This window comes from Arachis ipaensis, unplaced genomic scaffold (genome assembly GCF_000816755.2).
Source record: "Arachis ipaensis cultivar K30076 unplaced genomic scaffold, Araip1.1 Aipa451, whole genome shotgun sequence".
Lineage (NCBI taxonomy): Eukaryota > Viridiplantae > Streptophyta > Magnoliopsida > Fabales > Fabaceae > Arachis > Arachis ipaensis.
Genome location: NW_015496072.1, coordinates 10,984 through 21,205, shown reverse-complemented (window position 1 = coordinate 21,205; position 10,222 = coordinate 10,984). Strand labels below are relative to the sequence as shown.

The following is a 10,222-nucleotide window of genomic DNA, read 5'->3' as shown; positions in this document are numbered from 1 at the left end:
TTTCTTCAATTAATAGAAGAAAGGGAATAAATACGTATACGTATTCGGAATTCTCTTATCCCATTCGGAAGGATATAATTTAATAATTATCTATGACTGTTTATGTCACTAGCANATGTCACTAGCATGACTACCTGATCAAATGTGGAGGAAAGTGGGATAAATGGCCGATACTACTGGAAGGATTCCTCTTTGGTTAATAGGTACTGTAACTGGTATTCCTGTGATCGGTTTAATTGGTATTTTCTTTTATGGTTCATATTCCGGATTGGGTTCATCCCTGTAGTAATCAGATGAATTGAGTTTGCAAAATGAACGTGTAAGAAGAACTCAACAGGGATCCACTCTTTTTGTTGATGAATTCGAGGGGGTCCCGTTGAGTTCTTAATAAGAAGAAGATTTCTTATTCTATAAATGACTCAATAGATAACTTTTTTCAATGTTTCAAAAAAGTCCATTTCAATTTTTTTTAATGTTTTTTAAAAATGAACTTTATTTTTTGATTAAAAAAAGTCTTTTCCAGAGGAAAATTTCTTTCAATTTAAGTTGAAAGAAAAGTAAAAAAAGAATAAAAGGGGAATCATTTGATTTACTTTTTCGGGATATCGCAATGGAAATAATATGAATTCTGTTTAATTCTATTGTAATATATTCTTAATTCTATTCTATCTTTATTCCCTTTTTCTATTCGAAATCTTATTGTTGGGTCAACCCCCCTTCTTTTGTTTGTCCACTACATAATGTGGTATACTGTATTCATTAAGATGATATTTTATCTTATCTCATAAAGGTTCCGCTCAAAGAAGGGAATCAACAAGTATTATTCTATATAAATAGAATAGAAAAGATTTTCTATTTCGATATTTTGCTACAATCAAAAAACAATCGGACTCTAGGAAAAGATAAAAAATAAAATCTCTCCTAGAATCTCGTTTTCCCTATTTTGATTTCTACTGTGCTTAATATTCTCCAACTATTTTTCTTATATTACAACAATAAAAAACTAATAATTGTTTTCTATTGTAGGACATTGAAATCTGAAAACAGTGACATAATCATATTGCTCTAATTTATTGGGTTGAAAAAACGCAAAGTAAAATAGTCTTCTTCACTATATATACTATGACTGACTAGTACTGCAGTACAAGGAATTCTCTAAATACGGTAGAAAAAGACTCGAAAGAATCAAAGGTTCGGTCCTTTTTCTTAAATTTTTGATTATACAGAATAGAATTACAGTACAGAATTTATCGACTAAAATTTAGTTCTTTTACCGGCTTAGGCTTAATATGTTCATAAATTCGCGGACCTGTAAATTAGAAATTCATCTCGGACAATTGCACCTTCTCAAATTGTTTCTTTTTAAGAACCAAGAAGATTTGTGCCAAAATAAGCGATGCCAAGAAGAACAAAAGACCTTGGACACGTAACGGATCTTGAAGTACTATTTCTGCATCCCCCTGACCAAATCCACCCACATTAGGATTACTCGTTAATGGTTGATCAAGTTTGATAGATTCACCCTCCGAAACAAGAAGTTCTGGTCCTGGAGGTATAATATCAATCACTTCACGTCCATCCGATGCATCCGCTATAGTTATTTCGTATCCCCCCTTTTCTTTTCGTATGATTTTTTTTACTATCCCCGCTGCTGTAGCATTATACACAGTATTATTACTCTTGCTCCCGTCGGGATAAATTTGACCCCTCCCCCTGTTCCCGCCTACATATATTGGATATTTTAAGAAGTGAACATCTCTCTCAGTAGCGGGATTGGGGGAAAGGATAGGAAAGGTGATTTCACTATATTTCTGGCCGGGAACAGGACCTACCACAAGAATGTTTTTTTTTGTGGGACGATAGCTTTGAAAAGAGAGATTACCCAGCTTTTCTTTAATCTCGGGTGAAATACGATCGGGGGGGGCCAATTCAAAGCCCTCCGGTAAAATAAGAACAGCCCCGACATTCAAAGCCCCCTTTTTACCATTAGCAAGAACTTGTTTGATTTGCATATCATAAGGAATTCGAACAACCGCTTCAAATACAGTATCGGGAAGTACCGTTTGTGGAACTTCAATATCCACGGGCTTATTAGCCAAATGGCAATTGGCACATACAATACGACCTGTCGCTTCTCGCGGATTTTCATATCCCTGTTGTGCAAAAATGGGATATGCATCTGAAATAGGTGCTCGAATTAATATATATATTATGAGCGATACGGAAATGGATCGAGTAATCTCTTCCTTTATCCAAGAAATGGCATTTCTAGTTTGCATGGTCCAATCATTGATCCTGAAAATTCAATTTCTACAATAAATTTTGGTAGGTCACTGGCATAGTTAGTTCCCTATCCATGATTCGGCTATTTACTGAAAAACTATTCCTGGAATATGGGAAGAATCTCTTGGGTGGTGGCGATAAAGAAAAAGATTGGAATGTTGTTTAGCTTGCTTTTGAAAAATGTAAAAAATAAAAATAACAAACTTTCCAATTTGACCTAACCCGCGGATCTTTTTTTCAGTCATTCATTGAATGATAAATCACGACAAGTGATGGAGATACGCAATTTAAATAACGGAAAATCCAATATTTTATAATAGTATCTAAAATGACTGGAAATGTGGAAACAAGACCAGATATAATTTGATCATTCTGAGCAAATCCAAAATCTTTATAGAGAGAACCAATCATTAGTTCCCACCCATGGGTCGAATGGAATCCTATACATAAATCTGTTAATAAAAGAATGGAAAAAGCTTTTATTGTGTCACTTAAGTTATATAGGAATTCTCGAACCCATGAGTTAAGAATAAGAAGTTCTTGATTACCCAGACTGGAATAACCACTTAGAATAACAAAACTAAGTATGTTTGTCGAGAAATGCAAAATTGCATGGATACGATCCTCGTTGTGCGTCGTGATCAATTGGATGGTTTCTTTGTATATTTTGGTACGAAGATTTTGTGAACGTAGTTCCGGGTATTCCTTTAGCATTTCATCCAAGAGGAATAGTTCCTTGAATTCTATGAATTTTTTTAGAATAATCTTTTCTTGAATGATATTCAAGAAAATTTCAGGTTGCTTAGTATTCCACCAATTAGTAACCCAAGATTCCAGACTTTTTTGAAATGTGAAAGAGATGCACCAGGGCAAAAAGACTATAGGTGTAAGATATCGAAGGGGAATGAATGCTTTCTTTTTTGCCATTTTTCGTCTTTATTTAATGAACGAACTCAGCTTCGGCTTTATCTCATCCGTCAACTATATAGGATGATAATAATGTTTCTATCAAGCATAAGTTCTATTACAAGTCATAGAAAATCTATAATCTATTCCCGCGTTTTTTTTATTTTCAATTCGGGAATTAGTTCTTGAATTTAGAAACAATAAAGAAATAGACTAAAAATCGAAAGAATCCACTGCCAATTTTGGCATGACGAAAAAATAAAATATTATTTTCTTTCATCAAAGGACATCAATTACTAAGATTCGAAGCAATTAGAATTTTTAATGAAGACACGGAGGAACACTTCGCGTAATGAATATTAGTCGGATTTCGAATCCAAAGAGGGCCCCTTCTATCAAAACAAAATCTCTTTTTCCGAAGAAAGCATTCATTTTTTCAGTTTCATTTCTTTTTTTCAAAGTAATTCAATTGGTACACGCAAGAAATAGGCCAATTCTGCAGCTTTTTGTTCAATTTCTCGTGAAGTTAAATTCTCGTCAATACGAGTCAGGGGGATGGCCCCCTGTCCTATGATTTCCATATAAAGGATACGACGAGTAGAAATACCCTCTTTAACTTCTATTCTGATGGACTGAATATCTTTCATAAGAAATCGAAGAAAAATACGACGATTTTTTCCAGGAAATCCCCAACGAAAAATACACACTATTCCCGCTTTTTTATCGAATCGATCATAACCACTACCCACATTCCACCAAATTGTACACCACAAATATGAACTAATAAAGAGACCCGCGATTCCATAGAAAGACATCACGATTCCTTGTGGAAAAAAAAGAATTTGCTAAGACGGAAATAAAGATAACAAATTCCTACCAAGATAACTGGAAATTCCAACCAATAAGAACCCCAATGAACCTAAAAAAAGGATAAAGGCCCAGCAGAAATTGCTAGTTTTTCGAGACCCCGCTATAAGTTCTACCCATATACGTTCTGATCGACAACTCATATTAGATCCAGTTCTGTTTTATTGGAATTGTTAGAATAAATAAACCAAACCCAAGTAAATTAATTTGACTTGATTCTTCTTTGTTTCCGAAGTAACTCTCATCAACTAGCACTATTATGGTGTAAACCTTTAGGAGTGATTATTCATCAAGTTGCTCCCTGATCTAAAAAAATATACTTGATTTGTGCCTATTGTCCGTATCTAAAAGATCTTGTTCTTTTGAACATAAAGAAATAAAGAAGCCATTGCAAGTGCCGGAAATACTAGGCCCACTAAAGGCACAAAAATGGAAGGTAAGTTTATCATAGAATGGGTACCTCGATTTAATATTTGTACCTGCTATATATAATTATTAATTATAGAATATTTAATTTATATATCGCATTTTTTTCTTATATTGTTATAAAGATAGTCTATAATCAATAGAATTCAAATATACTTAGTATGACTCAATGGATCACTTTTTTCGATAAGTATTTTTTATGGATTCTACTCATTCTATTAACTGAATATATATATTCACTTAATAGAATGAGTAGAAAAGAGTATATTGAGGAGTATAAAATAGAATCTAATTCTATATATAATAATATATTATTAAAATAATAAAAAATAGAAAGAATGAATGTAAAACGTAGAACTAAAAAAATGGATTGATTTCGCCTTCTATTTCCGCAAGGAACATAGGTATGATAATACACTTTTTCATTTTTTTATTTGGAAAAAGAAAAAAAATCTTTTAAGCTCTGCTAAATTTTTCACAAAGGGAAGAAAGCATGGAGCTGAAATAACTCACTTAAAACCCCTTTTAAAGGATTACGCGGTACGATTGAATCAAATAAGCCCTTTTGGAATAAATATTCAGCTACTTGTGAACCTTCGGGTATTGTCGTATTCAACGTTTGTTCAATTACTCTTTTACCCGCAAATGCAATGTAAGCATCGGGTTCGGCAATAATGATATCGCCCAACATGCCGAAACTGGCGGTCACCCCACCAGTAGTAGGAGATGTAAGGATGGATACATAGAATAACCTTTTCTTTTTTTGATACTCATATAAAGCAGAAGATATTTTAGCCATTTGCATCAAGCTCAGACTTCCTTCTTGCATACGTGCTCCTCCGGACGCACATACTAGAATAAGAGGTAAAAGTTGATTGCCAGCATGTTCGACCAAACGGGTTATTTTCTCGCCTACTACAGATCCCATACTACCCCCCATAAACTGAAAATCCATGATCCCAATTGCTACAGGAATCCCGTTTAGTTGACCTGTGCCTGTTTGAACAGCCTCAGTTAATCCTGTCTTTCTTTGATAAGAGTCCATACGATTCTTATAGGATTCGGATTCCTCTTCCGAATGAAATTCAATGGGATCCATAGAGACCATGTCTTCATCCATAGGATTCCAAGTACCTGGATCAATCGAAAGTTCGATTCTATCTGAACTGCTCATTTTCAAATGATATCCACAGTGTTCACAAATATTCATTTTTGATTTAAAAAATTTCCTATAATTTAATCCATAACAATTTTCGCATTCAATCCATAAATGCTTGTATTTTTGAGTTTCATCGAGATCTTTAGAATCCTCTCTTTTAGTTAAATTCTCATTCGTGATAGTTGTTTTTATGGAAGAACTCTCGCTTTCACTACTATTTCCGCCCTTACCACAAATAGAAGTATAAAAGTAACTGTCATTGTATTTATCACTTTCACCTAAAATGTGACTAACAATACAGATTTGAGAACGAAGATAACTTTCAATGCAATTATGAATGCCATTTTTCCAACTCGATTTAGTATCATACATGTAATGATTCTCATGTCTCTTAGAGACATTATTCAGATAGCTAGAATTCTTATTATAACTATCAAAAAAACTTTCTGGTTCACTTAGAAAAGAAGGATCATTAGAAATCTCCAAAAATTGATTTTCAATATCAAAATATATGGAATAACGGTTCCTTTGGCTATTGTTATCCCTAACTAAAAGAATTTTATCAGATAGGAAATTTCTAATGTTCCTGACACCGACTAAATAATCAACATTACTGTAACTAGAATTGTCACTATCATTCCAGCTAGCAAAGTCTTTTTCCATATCAATCAAAATTGGGTCTTCACTTGCACTGGTATTTTCAACAGGACCAAAACTATCCATTGAGTTACTTAGCCCACACCTGTATTCTAACTGCCTATAAAACAGCATAGAATTGAACCACCATTTTTCCATAGAGTTTTTCCTCTATTACCATTAAAATACAATAGATGAATAGTCATTCGAAGAAAAATCATTAAACATAAATATAGAATATTCAAAATATTCTATCACATCTTTTTACTAATATATATAAATCCAATCACTAGGATTGGTAACTAGTAATAAGTTAATAAGGAGCGAGTGGGTATAAAAAAAAATCATTCTTTTTGGTGAGAACACATAGTATTATTTCACTATGTATGTCACTATATTATATGTGCTGGAATTCCTTTTCATCAATTCTAGTACCCCTCTTTTATTGCCCCCTCTTTTTTCTTCTAATCTAATCCTTTTCTCTTCATTGTATTTAATAGAAGTAATAGAATTATTGGGGTAATAGAATTATTGCGACAATTTAGAATTGGTATTTACTTGGTCCAGGATCTTTTAGCTTTTCCTTGAATCATTAGGTTTAGACATTACTTAAGGGATCTAAAATCGTTTAAAAAAAAAACAGCAACATACCAACCATTTCTTTTTTTTTTTCTTTGAATTATACAAATTCAGGATTGTATCCCGGAATACACTTTTGCTTGCAATAGTTTTTTTTTATCAATTCTAACAAAATTTACTATTGTTTACCTTGCTCAAATTTTATCTTTTCGCTTTCTCTATAAAAAAGATACTTAATAAGTTGTTCTAATTTATTTTATTAATTTTCGCTACCCTTCCATACTTTCCCCTGAGAAAACAAAAATCAACTCGAACTCCATCGTGTATTATTTAGATCATCAACCCCTCTCCTGTTCCCCAAACACCCAGTTCCAGTGGAACAAAACAAACGAGGTCGAGCCAAGAGCACTCCCATTTCCATATACTCGAAAAAATAGTGGATAGAAGAATCCACAGCTAATCTAATTATGTCTTTCAAGCCGCACGTTGCTTTTATCGTTTCGAACCAAGTTTTATTTGGATCCAGTATGTAATTGAATTGATTCAATTCTGGAATTGTGAATAGTTTTTGATTCAATCGATACATAATAACCCATCCTTTTTACTTCTTGGTTTTTTGAAAATGGACAATTTCCAAATCTAAAAGGGAAGTAAAAAACCGCAAATTCCTTCGATATTGTATGAATAAGATTCATATTCGATTCGATAGTTTGTTTTTTTAAAAAAAATGAATTTTATCAATTTTGAATTGAATTTTTTTCTTATATTATATAATATATAATATTATTATATATATTAATATATTAATATTATCTATCTGTAAATGATTCGAAAAAAAAATAGAGTTTGACGATTGATGTGGATTCAAAAGCGACTCTATTTAGATTATAGACGAATGATTAAAAAAGGGTCATTTTTATCCCGAGATACAATTTTTATTCAAATAGGATATACATCATGAATGGATATGCTCTGGGACGGAAGGATTCGAACCTCCGAATGGCGGGACCAAAACCCGATGCCTTACCGCTTGGCGACGCCCCATTTTTTTTATTCGACATTCATAAACACTATTAATGGTATTAGTTGTTCGTCAATTCCATCTCAAAAAAGTGATTGTTGCTGGGAGTTTAATATCCATATAGATATAGAATAGAATAAAACTGAAATTATTGATCATTACATAGAATTCAATTAAGATATTGTATGAAAGTCTCATTTCCTCTTTTTTTTTTCAGACTGGAAGGATTTTGAACTAGATAAGTTCAAATAAAATAAGGATTTTGGAAGTTGTATTTGATTTTTTTTATTTTTCCTAATTTTAATTATTATTATATATATTATCTATTTAATATATTTATTTCATTTAATTTTTTTAAATATATTCATAATTTAATATATAAAATATTATATATATTCATAAAAAGCAATATTTTCTATTTTAATAATTCTAATATTATATTTTATTAATATATTATTTATTAATATATTAGAATATATATATTTTATATGTACAAAAATATACAATAAAGATTTTGACAATAAATAAAGATTGTACAAATTTTAAAGAACAAAATGTTTGTTATGCTTAATATCTTTAGTTTGGTCTGTATTCATATTAACTCCGCTCTTTATTCAAGTAGTTTTCTGTTGGCAAAATTACCCGAAGCCTATGCTTTTTTGAATCCAATTGTAGATATTATGCCAGTAATACCCTTACTCTTTTTTCTTTTAGCTTTTGTTTGGCAAGCTGCTGTAAGTTTTCGATGAAATAGTCAATTGGAATAAATATCCGAAAAAAATTCGGAATTTATTCGCAACTAAAAATTAGAACATTTCAAAAATTGAAAAGATCAGATAAGTCTTACTGTGTGAATCCTCGATTCAAATATTAGCACGCACAAAACGTTCCAATAGATAACAACAGGTGCAATTTGCAAGTGTATCCTGCTAAATCTTTTGTTTACCCAGCAAACAAAATATCCTATTTTGATTAATTAGCCATTTTTTTTTAAATTATTAAATATTTCGAAATAGAACTGAATAAATATTCTATTTTAGAATAGAAAGAAGAAATATAAATATTCTAGAAACTAGAAATAAAAAAATAATTTGAAATTCTTTTTGGATTATTTTACTCAACTTACGAGTTGCTCAAAAAATCTGTTGATTTTGAACCATAGGATGGATAGTTGTCATAGGTGATGAATTGATTTCTTACCGATGTCACTCTCTTTTTGTTCGTCTATAATGATTGATAAATCCACAAATCTCAATTGTATTTCTCAAATGGTATCTTTTTCTTCTTCTCCTATTCGATTGTATTTCCTTGGAAACTTAGGGAAGTGCTTTGTAAACATACGTATAAAAAGAACTTATTTCATTTAGTTTATTTATGCCCACTATAACTAGTTATTTCGGTTTTCTACTAGCGGCTTTTAGCATAACCTCAGCTCTTTTTATCAGTCTGAGTAAGATACGACTTATTTGATTTTCAAATTGGAATTGAATTAGAGATTTTCTAATACTACTAGATATTCTTGAGTTCTTTATCATGTTAATTTCCAATTCTTGCTTGATCATTGAGATTCGTGGTCAATACAGATTAATTAATATTTAGTTTAAGTATAAAGGATATATATTACCTCCCCTTTTCCTTCCCTTTCAAACAAAAAAGAATGATTGAAGTTTTTCTATTTGGAATTGTGTTAGGACTAATCCCTATTACTTTGGCTGGATTATTCCTAACTGCATATTTACAATACCGACGTGGTGATCAATTGGACCTTTGATTAATTAACATCTCGTTTGTTTAGTGATGTTTATTGACCTCCTATTTCTTTTCTTTGTTTTAACCACAATCCCCAGGAGGTCAAATTCAGCCTTTAAACTACTGTTTAATTATTTCATTGTCATTCTCAATATAACAAGAATGGAATCACGCTCTGTAGGATTTGAACCTACGACATCGGGTTTTGGAGACCCACGTTCTACCGAACTGAACTAAGAGCGCTTATTATTTATTTTTTTTTAATAACATAATAATATTATATTAATAAAATATTATTAAATTTTAAGTGACCCCAATACATCTTGCTTGCATATACCATATACTATATATAAATATTGATATATATGTATCTCCAATTTGAATCGGTCTCAATTGATCCCTTGTTACTTCTCCTACGATAAGTATTAGTTCGAGATAGGGATGACAGGATTTGAACCCGTGACATTTTGTACCCAAAACAAACGCGCTACCAAGCTGCGCTACATCCCTTTCAATTGGTTTCCTGTGTCATTGTAAAGAATCTTTGTCTTGTTTTCCACATTTTCTCCGTTGTATATATATTATATAATATAAAA

At 31.6% G+C, this 10,222-nt stretch overlaps 1 non-coding gene across 1 annotated transcript; it reads right to left on the bottom strand.

Moving 5' to 3' along the window:
- Positions 1-9,795: 9,795 nt before the first annotated feature.
- Positions 9,796-9,869, bottom strand: TRNAW-CCA. The gene has a single exon. It is a non-coding gene; the product is annotated as a tRNA-Trp (tRNA).
- Between the last annotated feature and the right edge of the window lie 353 nt (positions 9,870-10,222).